Raw genomic sequence first — 20295 nt, forward strand, 5'->3', positions numbered from 1 at the left:
TGCTCCCGCCGCGGATGCCGCGCATTGATCCCCTCGCCCTGGCGCCTTTACTTGTTTGGCTGCCTGCCGTTAATTTTTCACCATCATTTCAACCGGCCGGGCCTTTTAGAAACGGAGAGGGAGAGGGAGGCCAATGAACGGTTCACCCGTCCGCCACTCCTCCCCCCCCGTGCCTTTAAACGGGGGCAGGTGAGATGGATGATAGCAATTTGAAATTTTGTTTGTGCGTGTGATCATGGAGATTGTTTTTGGTATTACCATGGTGTAACAATTCCAGTGATTAATTGAGGCGAATGCTCGACTAGGATCAGAGGAATTGGGGTAGATGGGTGGTTGTGGGTTCTCCACCTTCCTCCTCCTCCTCCTCCTCCTCCTCCTCGACTTGTGAATGTTGTGTTTAACGGTTGACCTTGGAGTCCGACACTGCTGCCTTCTTACACACGCACACACACAGACAACAACACACTCCCAGGAGTCTGCCTCCACACACACACACACACACACACACACACACACACACACACTGCCCCTCTTGTCATATCACTTCCTTCATACCTCGTTCTTCCTCTCCTCCAGCTGTGATTAAAAGAGAAACTATAACCGCTCACACCAAACTGTGAGCAAAAAAGGAGACTAAACAAAAAACAAAATGGCTACAGTGGCCACACTATCCATGTCGGTGGACATTAGCGGTGGGAATGCTTGTCCAGCGGCGGCGGGCACTGCATGTCCTCAATGTGTTTGTTGTTTACATGTGTATAGCAATATCCTGTGGGTCACAGAGGCAGCTTGTTAACAGGGGTGGGGGGGCTCATACCAATGTTGGCTCACCCCCCCCCCCTTCTGACCACGCTCACATACACACACACAGTTGTGCTGTTGCTGTTGACAGCATTGTGAAGGCCTCCTGGCATTTATAAATGCAGTGCTGGTCCTGCAGCGGGGCTCTAGCCTGCAGTCAGACATGGCCACCGCTCATCACTCACTCCTAATGATGCCTTGTTTTCCCGCCCCCTCCCCCTCTAACTGGCCAGAGTGCACATCTGAAGGGGTCGAAGGCAGGTCGTGACCCCCAGGTGGTCGCAGTCCGGACCCTTGCCTGCACTTCTTTACCTCCTTTTGGTTTGATCTTTTACTCTCTATTAGGCTCAGTTTCTCTCTTCCTTTTTTATTTTCCATTTAGGTTTAAAAACACTCAAGCCTGTTACAGCGGGTATCAATGTTTCGTTGCTGGGAGGTGCAGATAGCTGATATTTATAATGCTGCATGGTATTAATTTGTCAATTTTTTACGCAACCCAAATTTTTAAAATATTTTCTGTTTGAACCAGAATTACATGATACTAAAATGCTCTAAGCCAATAAGCCAATAATAATAGCAACGATATTAATAATACCACTAAATTATTGTCGCCTTGTTGTTCAATCCAAACAGAATGATGCATCACTATTAAAGACAGTTAAAATAGCTTACCATAGACAACAGTGTAGTGTTACATTTCATGATATAAATCTATCCATCATAAAAGACCTATGGGTCATCTTTTAATAAATGATAAATGTTGGTGAGCACATGTATTAATATGTCTGACCGTACTCTTTCTTTTCCTCCTTTGTCTCTTGGATCCTCACCAACTTCTCCTTCCTTTTCATGCTATTTTCCTTTTTTTCCTCTGCTCCCTGTGTCTTTCTGTGTCTCTCGCTCTTTTGCTCTCCTTTAGTCAAAGTAGCCCTGGTCCCCATAGCAACACATGGTGAACTCTTACTCATTAGTGTGTATGCAGCCCTGCTGAATGGCATGAATCCTGTTCCTCATTCCTGTGATTTCATACCAACACATCCATCACCTCCTCGTGATTTTACCAGGTCCGCACTGAGTAACCGCCAGCGGTGATATTTGGACATTTGCTTGATTCCAAATCAATGTGTTTGTCTTGTAGTGGTGAGAGAATTGTGTGTGTATATGTGTGTGTATGTGTGTGTGTGATCACATGAAGATTGAGAGGCGACACTGGGAAACGTCCCTCCGTCACGCCTGACTCACGCTCGGCTGTTTTTTTTGGCCGTTAAATCTCTAGAGCGCTGATAACAGGTCAGCCGTTGAGAGAGAAACGAGAGGGAGGAGGGGTGTGGAGGGAAAGAGGGAGAGAGAGAGAGAGGAAAGAGGGAGAGGGAGGGAGAGGGTAGAGTGCGGAAGTGAAAGAACCAGGATACAATTAGAGAGAGAGTAAGAAAGTGTGTATGTAGACGGAGAAAAAAAGGGAAAGAGAGAGATTGGTCTTCTTTATGCTGGCTCACCCATTGCGTGGGCGGCGCATGGAGTGGAGGGGTCAATGGGATGCCGTGATAGGCTAATCTGCCAGGAAGGGAGGGTTAGGGCAGGCCTCACGGGAGCAGCTCATTGGCTAGATTAATTTGCCCTGTGAAATAAAATCTCATCGAGTCTTTGTTTTATTTTGGGGTTTTTTCAACGTTTGAAGATTGATAGTCTTTTCTCTGAAATCTCTTTTCGAATGTGAATATTTATCTGCCTGCATCTGTACAGTATGTGCCCGCGCAAGTGTGTTTGTGTGTGTGTGGCATACTTTTCTTAGTTCATCTCAGTTCCTGTGGGAGTGTGTGTGTACGCACGATGTTTCCAGAGCGGTGTGTGCCTGTCCTCCAGTCAGACACATGGATGACAGATGACCCAGTGGGAGACACCAGCCATCCTGCCCAACCGGAATCTTGTTGCCCCCCCTCCCTCCGCCTGCTTAAAAAGTGCATACTTTGTTTACTTCCTCGGCTTTGAGCCATAAATCCTGGATCCACCTCCAAGGTGGCGTTGCCCCCTTTACCTCGGGTTACGGCTTTGTACACGATCATAATAGCTGCGTCACCGTGAGTGTGTGTGTGTGTGTGGGTGGGTGTGTGTCTGTACGGCAGAACAAACCAGCCGCAACCTGGCTGCATGCATGCCTGTCTATCGCTGTAGAGGGGGGGGTTGGTGGAGGAGGTGTGCGCTTACTGAACCAGAGGAAACCTAAATCCTCATATAAAAAGGCCATGCACTCAGCCTGGGCTGAGGGAGGGAGGGAGGAAGAAAGAAGGGAAGAGAGAGGGAGACAGAAACAGGGGGAGAGAGAGAGAGAGAGAAGGGGAAAAAAGTTGATTTCCTTTTTCAGCAGAGCCATACATCACAGGGCCTCCCAGCTGCAGTGTCACAAGCTGACAGAATGACATGTGTCATTTATCAAAGGGGCCAGGCGGGGGCCTTGGGAAACGTGCACCACAAAGCCTGAGAGAGTTCATTCCAACGCTCAACCCTCCCTCCCTCCTTCCCTCCCTCCCTCATCTCTACTCCCTCAGCCCGCCCCCGCCGCTCACTCTCCTCCTCGTTTTCTCCACTCACCCCTCTGACCACCTCCACCCTCCCTGCTCACTTTGCCTGGTGCCAAAAAAATAAAAATAAGGTCTCTGTAATGTTTTTTGTCTTCCCTGTACTCACTTCCGTGTGTGTGTGTGTGTGTGTGTGTGTGTGTGTGTGTGTGTGTGTGTGTGTGTGTGTGTGTGTGTGTGCGTGTGCAGGGTCCCTCCTCTGAATGCAGGCACTTGCTATACATGAAAGCCAAAGTAAGATCGAGGTTTGAAGAAAATCTGAAAGAATAGTTTTAGACAGTCATTCATAAATTCATCAGCAAATGACTGTATTACCAATACTTTAGTACTAATGTTTTGGTACCTTTACTTTGCCACTTGGATTAGTGAATTGACATTTGTGTGTGTGTGTGTTGTGTGTGTGTGTGTGTGTGTGTGTGTGTGTGTGTGTGTGTGTGTGTGTGTTTGTGTTTGTGTCATGCTCCTCTTGGGTAATAGGTTGTCTTGCTGTTGCTGATCTGGTTAAAGAGAGTCTTTAGCTTTCTATTATTATTGTAGCCTTATAAATCGTAGTTGTTAGCACTCTCCCCTTATCATTCTTAACTTACTTTGCTGTCACTTTTAAACATTTGATCTCCTAGTGGCCTGGAAACATTTATGTGCACACACACACACACACACACTCTATACCTGCTACTGAAGAGTTGTTTGACAGGGAGATTACAGCTTTCCAGGCTGGTTGGGCCCCAGTTGGAGGTCTTCGGGGTCAAGGCTCTGAACGCGCGGGGCCCCATTTAAGAACGCATTACGTTGCAGAACAGCTTGTACATAGGAACGCCTGTTGTAACTGATGTGTCAGTTACAATAGCAAGCTGTGTCAGTCCAGTCATGGCATGCCTATCTGCAACTTTTTTTGTTTCAATGTCTTACCTTGCAGCACGCACTCCATTTCCAGCTTCCTCTCATCCATCATCGGCTCACCTTTCATCTGAACCCCTCATCCACCCCCATCATCGGCCCCTGCTAGGGTTAACTCCATCCCAGCCACAGAATCAATAAACTATCTCACCTGGTTGCCCTTCCCTTCCTCCACCATTGGCCAGATTATACTTTAAGAACACTGTAATCTGCCTCTTGGCCTGTTTTTGTTGGCAGTAAAGAAGGCCTTGTTGCCATGTTTTTCCGCCTCTCGGAGACGTTTTATTTTGTACCTGTTTTTCCCATTGCGACCAAATTAGAAGAGTAGAGTAAAATAAGCATGAATTTATTTTGAAATCTATCTGAATAAATCATATAATTCCAGACCAATGTGGTAGCCAGCACTTTCCATCTTATCACAGTGAATAAATAAAAGTTTTCTGTCTTTCAAAATTAAGTTAACAAAACCAGATTTGGATGGCTACCCATACAAGATGCAAGGACATTTCGATAATTCAAAGATTTATAGAAAATAAATGTAGAAGGATATTGTTCTCAAAGCATGCGCAGGAATTTAAATACATAACATTCTGATTCATATTGCAAGCCTCTTCTTTGAAAACTGTGCCTGCTCGCTCGCTTTCGCTTTCTAACACCAGACTAAACAGAGTATGTGGCTACTTCTAGCAGTCGGCGCGGCTAGAAAAAAACTTTGGGTGAATATCTCTGTTTAATAATTAAAAATCCAACTCGGGGTAGCAGGAGGTGGAGAGCAGACAGAGACAGATATAGAGGGAGTGAGGGAGGGGAAAAGGAGAAAAAAAAAGTAGTGGGGGGAGCCCTCCTGACAGTATAATGTTTCCTTGCTTTGTCTGCGGGGGTTAAAAGACGTGGTACATCACTAAGAGGAATATTCAGTGGCTGTGTCACTGAGGGGTGACCCTTCTAACAGGTTCACGGATAGTTCACTCTTAAACCCCCCCCCCCCCCAGCCCACTAAATACTTCCCGGCCCCCCCTCCTCCGTGCGGACAGCCATAGGTATGAGTTCAGAGGCGGAGAGTTTCAGTCACACAGTGGCCATTTTGATATCTTTGTTTTCCTTTTTTTTTTCCTCCTCCTGTTGAGTAAATGCACTTGAGCAGTAAAAGCTTGTCATTGATTGTAACGTGCAGCCAAGTTTAGCTAAAGCACAACGAAACAAGCACATTCACACAGTCCTGCTACAGCTCTAAAGAAGCACATTTTGGCACCTACGCACTGCTCGGCTCATGCTGATGCTAAACGTACATTCATCAGTGTTTATAGGGAGCTCAAGAGTGAGACAAGTAAGAGCTCTGAGATGCAGAGAAGCTGGGCTCTGTTTCTTCCCACCTCTCCCATTCAGCTCCTCTTTGTCTGTTCACCTCCCTCTCCTCCATCCTCCATGTGCATTCTGTGTGTCTGTGTGTGTCAGGGAGGTGGGGGGAACCGGGAAGACGGCCCCCGTTTTCATTTGTCTTCATAAGCCTCATTTATTTTTGCTGCCAGATGTGAGCTGACAGACATCACTCAGTGCCCCCCCCCCCAACTCCCCTTCTTCCTTCCATCGGCACCCTTGAGCCCCTCTCTCTCCCGCCCCAGTACGCCACCATACTAGGAGGTCAGGCGAGCAGCACCCCCTCCTACCCCACCCCCACCGTCAGCATTACAGAAGATGGATGTGTCTTTAAAGCAGAGATTGATTGTGGATATCAGAGTTATGGCGCCATTCATCACGGCCGATATTATTCAGACGAGCGGGATTGAACAAGGAGGTGGGACTCCTGAGCTCATGTGGGTGGGTTCTGGGATATGTGTGTGTGGGGGGGGGGTCCGCGTAGAGGAACTTTAATAGATTGTAGATGAGTGTGTGTCACTTTGTGTGTCTGTGTGTGTGTGTGCTTATGCACGTGTACTCGCTTGTACCTTCATAAGTCGGCCTCACTCAGGGATTCTGGCATGTGCTTACGTCTGACTGTTTCTCGTCAGTGTGTGTGTGTGTGTGTGTGTGTGTGTGTGTGTGTGTGTGTGTGTGTGTGTGTGTGTGTGTGTGTAGCTGTAGCTGTCTGCATTGATCTCCGGTGATGTGATCCTCTGCATTGATCTCCGGTGATGTGATCCTCCTTCGGAGCCTGTTCTCATCGGACTCTGATTTACGGCTTCATTAGGATCCTTGCCCTACCTCCCCCCTTCTTTTTGTCTCCCCGCTATCGCCAGGTCACTCTTGGAGACACACGCACACACAACACACGCAGGCAGCACACTCTCTCTAGAGGTAAAAAAAAGCTGCAACTAAAGGACTTTTCATCCCAAACACGTTGTATAGTTTGTTTCTGTTCTGTTTGTCAACCTTTATGAATAATCTCTTATTATTCATCAAGGCTCGGCACCTCATTGTGCCCTGAGAGTTGAAGTGCTGTGGCGGTTTTGGAGGTGCTTCCCTGCCCCCAGGCAGCCCCACTCGGCTGAAAAGAGCCCTCATTGTGTGTGTCGTCTTTTATGGCGCTGTCTGAAAGAGAGGGATGCACTCCAGTCGGCATTCAAATGCACGTGGTAAAGCAGCCAGCAGAGCAGGACAAACACCACAGGTTGTAAAACGCTTTGAAAAGTGTGTGGTGTGTGTGTGTGTGTGTGTGTGTGTGTGTGTGTGTGTGTGTGTGTGTGTGTGTGTGTGTGTGTGTGTGTGTGTGTGTGAGGGTGTGCGTGCATGAGGATGTGTAAATGGGAATGCGAAGTGAGTGTTTGAGTGTGTGTGCAGGCTCTTGACTGAAAGGTTTTCACTCTCTTTACCTCCACTTTTTCTCTCCCGATACAGTTCGCCACTTACTTTACTCCTCTTTCTTTCCCCATCTGTCTACCTGTCTTCAGTAGTTGCCTGAAATGACTTTCTTCTTTCCTCCACTATGAAAAGAACCTGGAAAGTTTTTACTTCTCATGGTTTTAAAATCCCCCACCACCACCCCCAGCACCACCAACATTATCAGGAGTCAAGTCATGCAGAAATGTAAAAAAAAAAATAAGAAGGTAATCACACTTTGTGCTGGTGCTTTTGTCGTCAGTCCGTGATGGAAATGGGTCTAAATATGAGATTAGAACCTGCCAGTGACTGATGCTATTAGGCAGATATGCCATAGACTTTACTATCTCCCATGAAGGATTAGCGCAAATTATACTGGGAGACAGGCTTGATTTCTCCTCTGCCTGGCTGGATGTGGGCATTTGAGGCACTCTAAGTTGACAGCGTCTGTCTCTGCTTAGTTCTCCGGGACAGGTTGTGTGACAGCTGATGCCAGGCGAGGGCTTAAAAAGTGTGTATCTGAGGGTGTCTGTTTGTGTGTTGGACAACGTTTTGGTCTGTGTGTGCGAGTGCAAGTGTGTCATTGTGTGTGTGTGTGTGTGTGTGTGTGTGTGTGTGTGTGTGTGTGTGTGTGTGTGTGTGTGTGTGTGTGTGTGTGTGTGTGTGTGTGTGTGTGTGTGTGTGTGAGAGAGTAGGAGAGTTATAAACTGACAGGCGAGTGTGTTTGAATGTGATTGCGCGTCAATGACGTTTTTTTTCTCGTTTTTTTTTTCAGAAAACAGGTTCTCTTTGAGTAGGGTGACAATCGGGAAAGGCTAATTTTAAGCTCAGTGGCTTCCTCTTTAATTCTACACACTCTTATCTGGCGTTATTTGAAATAATTAATCTGTCTGTAAGACTGTCCAGGTGATGCTGTTTTTGTAGCTGTGAATGACCAGGTGCTGGATGTTTAAATCCGTTTGAAGGAAAAATGCTGATAAAGAACAAAACCAAGATAACAGGACACATCAGTTTCACTTCGCATCCAAACCCTCACTTTGCTCCAGAAAGGTCCGTTATGACAGCAGGCTGATGACATCCATCATGCAGTGCTTAATCTGAAATAGTTTGAACTATGATGTTGATATAACTGGAGTTAGGTGGACGAGCGGTTCGTTCACCTCTCAGGAATGTTTGAGGGAACATGTAAATGCTCCCTGTTTTAGCCCCTGCTGTCTCCTCTCGGCCTGCTGATTTAGGAGGGTGACATGTCCTTTAATGTTGGGTAATAAACTGGAGGGGTGGATTTACAGGCTCAAGCCTTGTTTTCCCCCCGCTGTCTCTGTCCTCTGGCTCCTATGACGACAACACGAGCTCCAGACTTACTGCATTAAAAGGTGTTTTTTGAAGCTACAGTAGTAGCTTTAGCAGAGCCAGTGGGTTCCACCACAGCCCTTTGCTATACATCACGCAGATATTAGTTTGGATCAAAAATCACCAAGCTAACCTCATCAAGTTTGCGTTATAATGGGTTAAATCTGCCATGATATACAGGGAAAAGACCTCAGAACAAAGATATTTCCTGACCAATGAAGTCCATACATTTAGCTTCGCTTGATATTTTTACATGTGAAATGCAATAGGGATGCACCGGTCTGATTTTATCTTACCAATACCTGGGCTTTGGGTATCTGCCGAGAACCGATCAGATGAGTGTTTTTTAATAAGCTGCCTTACTGTGTGGAAGGGACTGGAATCATTTTCTTATGTGCAAGGCAACATCAGTGTTGAATAAAACATTGCCTCCCTAACCTAAAAACAAAATCTAACAATTGAATACATTGGCGTCAATACACTCAATTGTTAAAAATAATGGTATCCAAAACCAGATCAGCCAATCGTCACTGATACCCGATCAAGCTATTTGAATCAGTATCGGACCATTATCAGACATCAGTATTGATGTTGGTGCATCTGTGTCAAAACAATGCACTTACTCACCCTCACTTAGAACCAAAGCCAGTGGTCTTTAATGCACATCGTATCCTATTGCGGCCCATATTCTGATTCAGCTCGTCCTTACTTCTTCCACATCCTCAGCTTTCTGCTTTGTCTTCCCACTCATCCTTCTCCTCCTCCTCCTCCTCCTCTCTGCACTTGCCTCCTCCTTAGTTTGGGAGGTACAGTATGATGCATAGCTGTGCTTCGCTATGTCAGCAGGATTGAAACAGGTCAAAGTGTAGAATGACTCAAGATAGGTGTAGCGTCAGACCCATACATACTGTTTGTTTCCTGATATTGGCTTCTTGTTGGATCTCAGCCAGACATGTCTGCCCACCTCTGCTGTGATGTAGCTAAGATTTCTGCCTGACTACAGGAAGGTGAATATGACTGTTTCGTAATGTTTTTATTTCAGGTGGCTGACCAGAAAATGCACCTCAGTGTGGTGTGGGGAGATTTACTCACCAACTTAAATGTGTTAATCCTCCCATGAAGCCTGCATCGCCTTCCATGCAGAGCTGCTAAATCTAAAGGAATATCATTAGTTTGGCTTTCCGAAAATTGTACGATGATTGAAATGCTGTTTCAGAGGCTTTCCTAACCTGACAAGAGTACATTTTGAAGGGATACACATCATAATGACATATTTTTAGCTTGAATGAAGTTATGTCGGTACCAGTATGAGCGTCTGAAAAAACCCATATCGGTCTCCTCTACACAGGATGCTCCAAATCAGTCTCATCCTCTCCTCGACACAGTTTGACTGATCAGTCCGAGGCCTAGTTTGCTGCTGCCAGCACGGGACGCGATGTTCGTTTCTCTATTTATTTCCACAGCCCATGCGTTTTTCCCCATATAAAGACAGTCTATGTCCGACCGTGTCACTGCGTGATGGATTGCATAGTCCTCTTCTCTCAGGAAGAGAAAGGAGGTGGGGGGGGGGGGGGGAGAAGGAAGGAAGGAAAGAAAGGGGGAAAGAAGGAGTGAGAGAGGGAGGAAGCGGAGTGGTGCGGTGCAGCAGTGAAGGACATGGCAGCTTAGCGCTGGCCAAAAAGACTGTGCTGAACACCTGCTCCTGTCTCCAACGCCCCTTCAACCTCCTCATTACCTGTCAATCTATCACAAGGCAGCCAGATCAAATGTCTGCAGCAGCCAGGACTCGCACAGGGAGGGAGGGGAGCGAGGGAGGGGAGCGAGTGAGGAAAGAAAGAAGGGAAAGAGAGGGACAGATTGCATGTCTGGGAGAGCAGAAAATGAAGGGGAAGTAAATGGAGCAGCTGCGTGTGCATATTGAAGATCTGTTGATGATTTGGAGTAAACTTTGTCCGGAGTGCAATTATGTTAAAACTTCTGGAGGTAGTTTATCACATCTGCTAAATTTAGAATACATGGAATGCAGACTGCATGTCAGTCGGGCATGACAGGCAAATATGTTTTAATCATCGTCAAAGATTATCGACAAGTTATTAGGAATCAATTTAAATAATGGCATCTTTTCACTACCATAAAAGCAGTCATATTCAGTGGGACTTTCAGGTGCAGCCTGTTTAACATCATCATATATATCACTGACCAAAAATCAATAATATGTTGTCAGGCATCAGTTTTGCGTTCATATTTTTCAGTGTACCGCTCTACAAAGCAGCGTTTGGACCAACCCTCCAGCCCCGCTTGGCCTTTGATTGGCGCCACTCTGTAAAAGAGGTGAATCTGTGACAGACGAGCGCCTCTGTAGGGAGGCGGGGCCTGTGGTTTCAGATTACAGCGACAACGTGTGTGTGTGTGTGTACGCCTGTACACGCACATTTTGTATTTACGCAGACGTGCACTTTTATGATTGTCAATACAGATATACACATGTTTATTTTGTGAGTGTATGAATTGTGCATACGTGTGTTGTGTCTGCATTTCTAATAGTGTGTGTGCGCACTTTAAAAGGCAGCTGAATTTATTCTCATCAAGGTGCATTAGTGCACACATGATCAGTCCCGACCCTCTATTTCTGATCCCTTTCAGCCCCGCTCTCCGTCTCTCGCCCTCTTTCTTCTCAGACTTCCTCAAGCTCTCTCACCCCTCTCTCTCCTTTAGTGTGTGAGCTGTGGTGATTTACGGTAATTATCCATCGTTGGGTCATCTATCAGGCTGGCCGTTGCTAGGAGATGGAAGCAGCTGCTGCTGGCTGTTGTCTCGTCAGGGACTGTGCATGTGTGTGTGTGTGTGTGTGTGTGTGTGTGTGTACATACTTGTGCATGTTTGTGTGTGTTTCCTGGGATTTGGGTGAGGGGCTTGCATGTGTGTGTGTGTGTGTGTGTGTGTGTGTGTGTGTGTGTGTGTGTGTGTGTGTGTGTGTGTGTGTGTGTGTGTGTGTGTGTGTGTGTGTGCATATTTACAGGCAATGTGTGTGTGTGTGTGTGTGTGTGTGTGTGTGTGTGTGTGTGTGTGTGTGTGTGTGTGTGTGTGTGTGTGTGTGTGTTCAGGTAAAGCGGTCCTTCCTGATGTGGGGATTTAAAAGCGCAGGTGGTGTAGGAGACAGAAGTAAGCGAAGGAGTCGACTGATGGAGAGAGGGATTATAGGAGGGAGGGAGATTCGGGTGAGGGCGGGGTCAGAGGTTGAAAAGGGCCAGGTGTAATTTGAGAGTGTGTGTGTTTGTGGGGGGAAGAGAAGGGGGGGGGCAGCCTAAAAGGCACAGGTGTGTGTGTGTGTGTGTGTGTGTGTGTGTGTGTGTGTGTGTGTGTGTGTGTGTGTGTGTGTGTGTGTGTGTGTGTGTGTGTGTGTGTGTGTGTGTGTGTGTGTGTGTGTGTGTGTGTGTGTGTGTGTGTGTGTGTGTGTGTGTGTGTGTGTGTGTGTGTGTGTGTGATAGACAGAGGAGCTGTATGATAAATGTATCCAGGCAGATGGAAGTTGGAAGAAGTCGGGCCTTTGGGAGTAGTTTTAGTGGCTGTGAAAATTGCAAGATTGAGTGTGTGTATGTGTGGTGGGAAGGGGGACGGGGAATATTTTTTTTTATTGGCAGGTCAGCGTCACACAGATGGGTGCTGGTTGAGATCCCTGCTGAGGGGCCCATTTCTCCTTATTTTGCCATTGTAATCCAGCATGACCCATTGTGTCGCAGACGTTTTAGGTTTCATGATCTACGCACGCCATTCATGTCGGAGCAGACCTTATTGCACCCAAATCCTGCACACACACACACACACAGACAGACACACACACACACACACACACACACACACATTGAAAGGTCAACTGCAAACATTATAGTCTTAACACTGCATTCAGTGAACATATAATGGGGCGTTTTTCAAAGAAAGTGCAGGTCAATATCATCACAGGTAACACAGAGATTGGAGCTTACAAGGGAAGATTGAAATGTTCGATGTGATTTTATAAAGAGCCCCAACTGAGAGAACACTATAATAGTAATTACAGTATATAAGCAATCATGATAATTATTATGTTGATATTAGAAGAAGTGCAAACTAAAGTAAAAGTAAACAAATATGATAGCTTAAATAGTTAAAGTTACAAGCAAAAAATTAAATAATTCACTGTTTTCACTACCAAAACTGATAATAAACAAAATATATATTATATATTAACACCAAAGAGCTAATTCACACACTCATTCAAAATACATTTAAAAATACACACCTAGACTGTTTAGATTGGGAGCAGCCTAAAAAGGGCTGCTGATGAAACGGCTCCGTTCACATTTTTGCATCCGAGTAGTTTTACTGGAGTTTTGTTTGCTTGGCAGATCTGTAAAAGGCAGCTGGATATAAGCCACACGTCCATATGAGCGACGGTAACTGTAAATACAACCTCCACTCTCGGCTCTCCATACCGGCCTAATTAGCGCCAGTTAGCATTTGTCATTGCGTTTAGGGGTGAAGATTAGGAACACCTCTCAATTAATCTGCAATCAGCCTGTTTGTTAATTAGCTAACCTGTTCTAAGTGGCCTTCGGGGCTCTTGTGTAATTAGCTAAGCTGCTGGGAAGCAGGTCTGTGTGTTGACATTGACCTAAAGCGTACACACACACACACACACACACACACACACACACACACACACACACACACACACACACACACACACACAATACACGCACACACACAAGTGCATATACACTGTTTAGGACACAAATGTCTCCAGTCATGGTCAAGAGGGACAAGAACCCCCGGCTCCCACTAAATTACATAAAAAACAAACGCACCTCCTGTATGACGGGGAAAAACAAAGTCTTAAACACACATGCAAACACACACTTCCTAACGTACTTTATAAGTTGTTGCAGGCATTTCATGCTCATCCAAATATACATATTTGCACGTTGTCATGCTGGCAGCGATGTACTCGCACTGATTATTCCTCCATTCACTCTACAGCAAACCTGCATCCCTCAAAAGCATTCTTAGAAAAGACAGGAGGGGGAAAAAAACTCATACTGTACTCCCCATACACGTACACTCTTTTGAACATTTCATCCTTTTCAAGTGCAACAACATCCCCACCAAAATGAACAGCTTCTCCATAACTGTGTCGAAGCATTTTTTTTTTTCTTGCTCACTTCAAAGCCATTTGTTTACTCTGCTGCCTCCTGACATTGTCTGTGGTAATTAAAGGAGCGCACTGAAATTTATGGTTTAATTATACAGGCCTTGTTATGCAGAGAAGACCAGGATGGGCTGATATGCTCAATAAAAATAAATAAATTCCATACGGGTTTATTGAACCCCCCGTTTTCATGGAGGGTGCAATCGCTCCAGCCACTCACAGGTGTGTTCACGGGTTCGTGTGTTCATGTGTATGCACATGCGTGTGTATGTTTATTTATGTATTGCCTCGCAGGACAGCAGCAGCAGCAGCAGCTCGGTGCGCAGTGTGAGTGGGTGAGAATGAAATTTAAAAAAAAAAAAAAAAAAAAAAAAAAAAGCCAGATGAATTGCAATCGATTGGCGCTGGTTCACTGTATTGATCCGCCAGCATGTTAAAGCCTGCTGTACTCCATGAAGAACACTCAGTCAGTCAGTGTGGGCTCAACCCCCCCCCCTCACCCACCCACCCACCCCTTAAACAACTAACACTTGGCTGGATATACTGTAATCGTCTCCCTGTGTTGTTACTGCATGCATGTGTAAAAAGCGGAGACGATTGTGCTTGCAGCCACCAGCTTTAGTGATTGTGTGTGTGTGTGTGTGTGTGTGTTGTGTGTGTGTGTGCGTGTGTGTGTGTGTGTGAGAGATTTGGGTTTTGTGCATGCACAGTAATGGAGAATGATCTTGGCTGTGGCCCACAAGCTGCTTCTCTGAACTGATCTTTGAGTTGGGTATAAATAGCGCTCGCTCTATAAATAAAACAGCAGCACCTTTCACACTCACTCTCTCTCACTTACCCACACACACACACACACACACACACACACACACACACACACACACGCACACACACACACACTCAAACCTGCCCACATGCCTCTTGGATCTTACACCTGCCTGTACACAAACATATGCACAAATACTTGCACACTGGCCTCCCATCAATCCATACATCATTCTCTGGAGGTCAGATAGAAGGATGTCTGTGGGCTGTATTGATATGTTTACATGAGAGCATGACCTGTATCAGCTTAACACTGGCTACCTGCCTGACCTCTGACCCCCACCATATTTAACAGAACAATAATGCCCCACATCAATCTGTAGTGTGCACATTTTTAGCTGATGCTTTTATTCAAAGCGCCTTGTAATGTGAGAAAGTAACTGATCGATATCTTCCCCGAAATGGTGATCAAACGGCAACAGCTGATGAAGACGTTGAACATGAACCCCTTTATGTAGCAGAACGGTCTCTCAAAGTCCAGGAAGACTTTGAGAGACTAGTTGTCGAGATGTGGACCACAGACTTGCAGGCAAAGTGAGATTGCCATCCAGCTTGCGAAGCAAAACACACTAACAAACTGCTCTCTAACAGAGCAGCGCTGTGACTTTACATAATGCTACTGGGCAACTGTAACTCAAAATGACTGGGAGTGTATGCATGGAGCCCCCGGTGCAAACGATCACCGGCAAGGCTGCTGGTTGACTCAATGAATATCAATAATACCGAATTTCACCACTAATCCCGTTCACGCAGCACTTATTCCCATTCACTCCGCTCTCTACGTCAGTTCATTATGTAGCTTTGTGTCTGAAGAACAACGTGTCCCATCCGCTGCTGTCTTGCTGAGCTCAACTCAGGCCAGAAGTGTTTTGAAATGGGGGTGGAGAGGAGGGGGGGGGGAGATAAATTGGTACAGCGAGCTGGAATGCTGCAGCAGTTATTTAAGGCCGTGTAGGTGCTGCCTAGGCCATATGCTCCCATTATTCCGCTTGGGAGGGGCCCATGCGGGCATGTGAGCAAGGCTGGAGAGAGGAGGAGGAGGAGGAGGAGGAGGGTGGGAGAAGAAGATAAGGAGGGGGGCGATGAAGGGGGGAGTGAAAGGAGAAAGGTATCTGAGCGATTATTTTAAGGAGAGCCCCCCTATCAAGCGTCAGAGGGTTTTTTAGGAACGGGATACCTGGAGAAGCCTGAGATGAGATGAGAACGAATTAGCTTCTAAAGTAAATGATCGCCTTCACCCTCAATATCCGGCGCTCTCACCGTCGTCTTTGCATAATTCATCTCGTCAAATTTCGAGGTGTGACAGAGTATAATTCATGAACTCCTGAACTTTTCGGGTTGATAGCTTTTCTTGAGTTAGGGCTTTTCAATCATTTTCACATCACGGAGCTGCACTTAATAAGATTCTGTATGGCACGCCTCCTCTCGCGTTTGCTTTGTTGCTTGTTTTTTTGTTTTTTTTTCGAAATAAACCACAAACTCAGTGCAACTGAAATGTTTTAAATGTGTGACTGTAGCAGTGAGAATGAAATATTATCAGGGTAATATCAAGTAAATGGTGAGAACACACTTCAGACCGTGGATCCACAAACTTCATTTTGTCAGGTCTTATGGGTACATTTTTCAAAAAAAATATTTTCTCCTGCTGATAGCTTAATAACTATGCGTTAAGCAAACAAGGCCCAGATGCGGCTTTGTTATTGGCTTCATATCTCTTTCTCTCTCTTGTTTCTCCCTCTCTCTCCCTCTCTCTCTCTTCCTCCCCCTATCTGTATAGTCTCTTGTCAAACTGAGGCCTGTGTTCCTGATCAGGGCATTGCTCTCATGTTAGCCGCTTCACGGGAAGCACATCCCAGCATTCCCTCTGACACGCCGGCAGCAGCATTACCATAATTGGCTTTTCTACATGACGGGACAGAGGAAATAATAATGTCATTTTATTTACAGCCCTCTTGTCCCGGTCCGAGAGCTATCACCCCCTCCTCCCTCCTCATTCCTCCCTCCCTCCCTCCCTCCTCTCTCTCTCCTCTCCGCGCATACACTGACATACACCCCTCCTTCTCCCCCTCCTCGTCTATCTCATCTCCCTCTCTCCCACTCTCCCTGTGCAGGGCGCAAGTCTCGTTCTGCCACGGCGTGTAGGTCAAGCGATGGCTTTTTGATCAGCTCCTGTCCAAAGCCATCAGGGTTGAGAGGCACGTAATGGAGAGCGGGGTGACAAACAGAATCTGGGGAAGGAATAAGACTGCCAGTTTCCTATTAGGGGCCGGCCTAAACGGCCTCTGCCCCCCCCCCCTACACCTCACCCACCACCTACCGCCCCCCACCATTCTCTGCTGCGAACCCACTCCTACACTGCCTAAATCACATGAGTGAAGGGGCCCGTGATTGGACATTAGTGCCGCAAATGACTGCCGTGATTGCCCCCTCTTCCCAAACTCACATCAAATAAATAAAGAAATGTGTGTAAATAAATAGAAGGAGGGGTGTTGGAGGAATGGGGCTGGTGGCGGTGGAGGTGGTGGTGGTGGTGGTGGTTAGGGGAGGCTGACTGGTCTCATCCCCTTCTTTTTCCTCTCTCTCGTTTCATCGCCTCCCTGCCTTTCTTATCTGGTTTGTTTGACTTTGACATGGGCCAAATGGTGAAGCTCCGCAAGCCTGACAGAGAGTTTTATTGATTTAACAACCAGCAGACTCTCAGCAAAGCAAAGGGAGAAGACAAAAAAAAAAAAATGTGTAGGGCGGGGAAAGACAGCAAAGTTTTGAAAAGGAGTGATATGTTCTGTTTTGCTCCTTGCCAAAATACTGACGTGTCCGCTGGTTGTATTTCATTTGGTATCGTTTAGAAAAATCAAGTCATACACAAAGTCAGGCCGCGTGTGAGGCAGAATGTTTGAGAGATGATCTGTGCTTATGTCGATAATGTTGTCCCATTGCGAGGCCCAGTGTTGTGTTGAGGCAGGATACAGGGCGTTCACCACAGTCTTCTCATCAGAAAAACATCATATCAAAGTGTCTTCTGTTCCACATAATAGGACTCAGCACACATTTTGCTCTGGTCGGGTCTCGGAGAACTAATTTTGTTTTTGTTTGTTAAATGCACAAACCTGATCACAGATTGCAAATGCAAAATCTGTAATGACATGTAGCATCCTTTGATCTTTATATGTAAGGTACAAATCAGAACCAAGGGTGCTTTAGTTGTGGTAGTCGTTTAGGAACTCTCTCATTGAGAGATGAGAACAAAACACACACTTGAGCTCTCATCTCTCTTCAAATAAAGGTCTGTAACCCAAAGTATTTTTGTAAGCCTACATGAAAACCTTTGATACCACCTCCTTTGCAGCACCATAATGTGTGTGTGTGTCAGTCCATTTGTGCATTATCAGCATTACATCCAAAAGGGGCTACTGCAAACCCTTTTTGGTACCTAACATATTCTAGATCCTCGTTTTGTTAACAGTGTATTAACCATATGTGTAGGTATGAGGAGGTCAGCGATACACCCGGTCGGATGCTCATTCCTGCTTCCTTGGTGCGTGTTGTTGGTGATCTGGCGTGGCTGGTGGCGGTGCTTGATCGCTGCTGCTTCTGACAGTGAGTCTGCAGTGCTATCCTGGCCACGCTGCCGCCTGTCTCCTTGATGGCGGCACGTCCCCGAGCAAAAGTGACAGGCGCTTTGGCGCCCGTGCAGATGGCCCTGCTCACAGCCATCACCCACTCGGCGAACCAAACCGCCAGGGACGGCACGCCAGCCCTGCCCCTTCCCAAGCCCGCCCCTTGCTTGCTGGTGTTGCTCCGCATATGCGCATCCAGGGCGAGAGACGGAGCTTAATCTGGACGCCAGTCAGAATCACACATCTTCAAGTTGCAGTGATTGAACAGATAGAGTTTATATGTAGCTCTAAATATTTCTCCTTCCCCACGCTTCAGATTTAAGCATCCTGTCAGAATGGATGCAGCCTCTCAAAAGAGATGGGGAGATAATTTATTCCAGACCAACGTTAGCCACGTTTCATCCCTAATATTGTACATTTATGTTTTGCGAAACCGTCCACTTGCCGCCTGTGATTTTTACAGATGTCTGTGTCTGCCAGTCTTTTGTCTGTGTGCGTTTGATATCTCCCTCTTTGTTGTTTCCATGACAACATGGCAGGACAGGCATTGATTGACAGGGATCGTCAAAGGGTTCCCTGGCGACCTGCTCATTGTTCGAAAGCCCCTCCCTGCTGCAGTCTGTGTTTTGTCACTCACCCAGTGATATTTCTGATCTGCTGCTTCTCATTCCTGCTGTGTGTGTGTGTGTGTGTGTGTGTGTGTGTGTGTGTGTGTGTGTGTGTGTGTGTGTGTGTGTGTGTGTGTGTGTGTGTGTGTGTGTGTGTGTGTGTGTGTGTGTGTGAGTGTGTGTGAGTGTATGTGTTAAGCACTGCCAGCTAATGGGGTTTAGCTATTTTTTTTTGCTGCAGCCGTTGCGACTGACTCACATAGGTAATTCCTACTGTATGTTTGCACTGTTCATGTGGGTTTGTGAAGAATGGATAGCCGTGTGCAGGGTGTTTTGTATATTAAATGGCTGATATATAATGATAGCCTAGTGTTCCTGAAGAGGGTTAGCGAGGGGGGAAGGCACTGTAACAGAAGACACTCTGCAGATGTGTTGTAGAGAGTACAGCACGTAATGCTAATCTGCTGTGTTAGGGATTTTCAGGAGTTTTAGAAACTGTCTCGGTCTCAGTCTGTCAGTGGGATTGAAGCGCAGCCAGGTTCTCCTGTAGTGCTCTCATTTCACTGAAATCCTGTCAGGCGTTAGGGGAGTATGTTGCTCATTTGGAGAGGGGTGTATCAGTAGCACACAGCGAACTCAGACTTATAGGCAATATTATGGTCGGTGGGTTCAGGTTTGCACTGTACAAGCAAACATGTATGAGCTGCCGAGTGCGTAAACTGCACACAGCGGCATGGAGGGGTGAGCATGCGGGCAAACACGCATTGGCAAACAGGCACTTACCAAGGCACTCACACGCACACGCATGCACATCATCACGCAGTCACAGTCGACGGTGCAGCTGCTCACCTCCCCCACCTCCTCCACCCGTCTCCTCTCAGGCAGCAGTAAATGTTGCCAGTGTATATATATCAGGTATTATGTCCACTTAGATTATGATATGACAGGTTAGCGTGCCGTTTGAAGCTGACAGCACATCTGTTTCATCAGGAGAGACTGATACTGGCATCTAGGACACACATCTCACCATGCAGGAAGGAGATAAAGGAAGAAGCTAGGGGGCCGTCTTTCCTGTCTCCCTGCCTCCCTCACCCCCTCTCTCTCACTCGCTCTCTCTCTTCTTTCTCCCTTTTCTCTCACACCCACTCTCCCCGCCCACCAAACCCACCACCTCCTGCTCACTTTTTCTTTTCCCCCCTCATCTACCTTTCATTTACTTTTCCTCCCCTGAACCCCTGTCTCTCCTACTTACTGATGCTTGCTGTTTCTTCGCTAGCATGCAAACACACATGCACACACTCACACACATGGTCTAGCTTTCTATCTCTTTTGCCTTTATTCATTTTATTGTTAACCTGCTTCAGTCCAGCCTCGTTTAATTCCCTTTCACTCTCCTCTTTTAATGTCTTTTTGTCAAGCATTGCCCATGCCATTTTGGATCCCAGAACAATAGTAGTATTTTCTAATGCCCCAGACTCCTTCCTGAAACAATCAGTGTGGCATTCTCAATCCAAGAACCATTGTTATGCCAGTTCCTGCTTATTAGCTCAAATAAAAATGACCTTCAGCGCATCAGAGTGGGTTGGGAAAAGATACAATATCTCCAAATTAAGGTT

The 20295-nt window shown here is 46.4% G+C and overlaps 1 protein-coding gene across 1 annotated transcript in view; it reads left to right on the plus strand.

Moving 5' to 3' along the window:
• The window catches only part of LOC129109936 (teashirt homolog 1-like), a 35039-nt gene that overhangs the window by 9409 nt on the left and 5335 nt on the right, over positions 1–20295 (plus strand). The window lies entirely within an intron of this gene.

Source organism: Anoplopoma fimbria, chromosome 20 (assembly GCF_027596085.1).
Source record: "Anoplopoma fimbria isolate UVic2021 breed Golden Eagle Sablefish chromosome 20, Afim_UVic_2022, whole genome shotgun sequence".
NCBI classification, from domain to species: Eukaryota; Metazoa; Chordata; class Actinopteri; order Perciformes; family Anoplopomatidae; genus Anoplopoma; species Anoplopoma fimbria.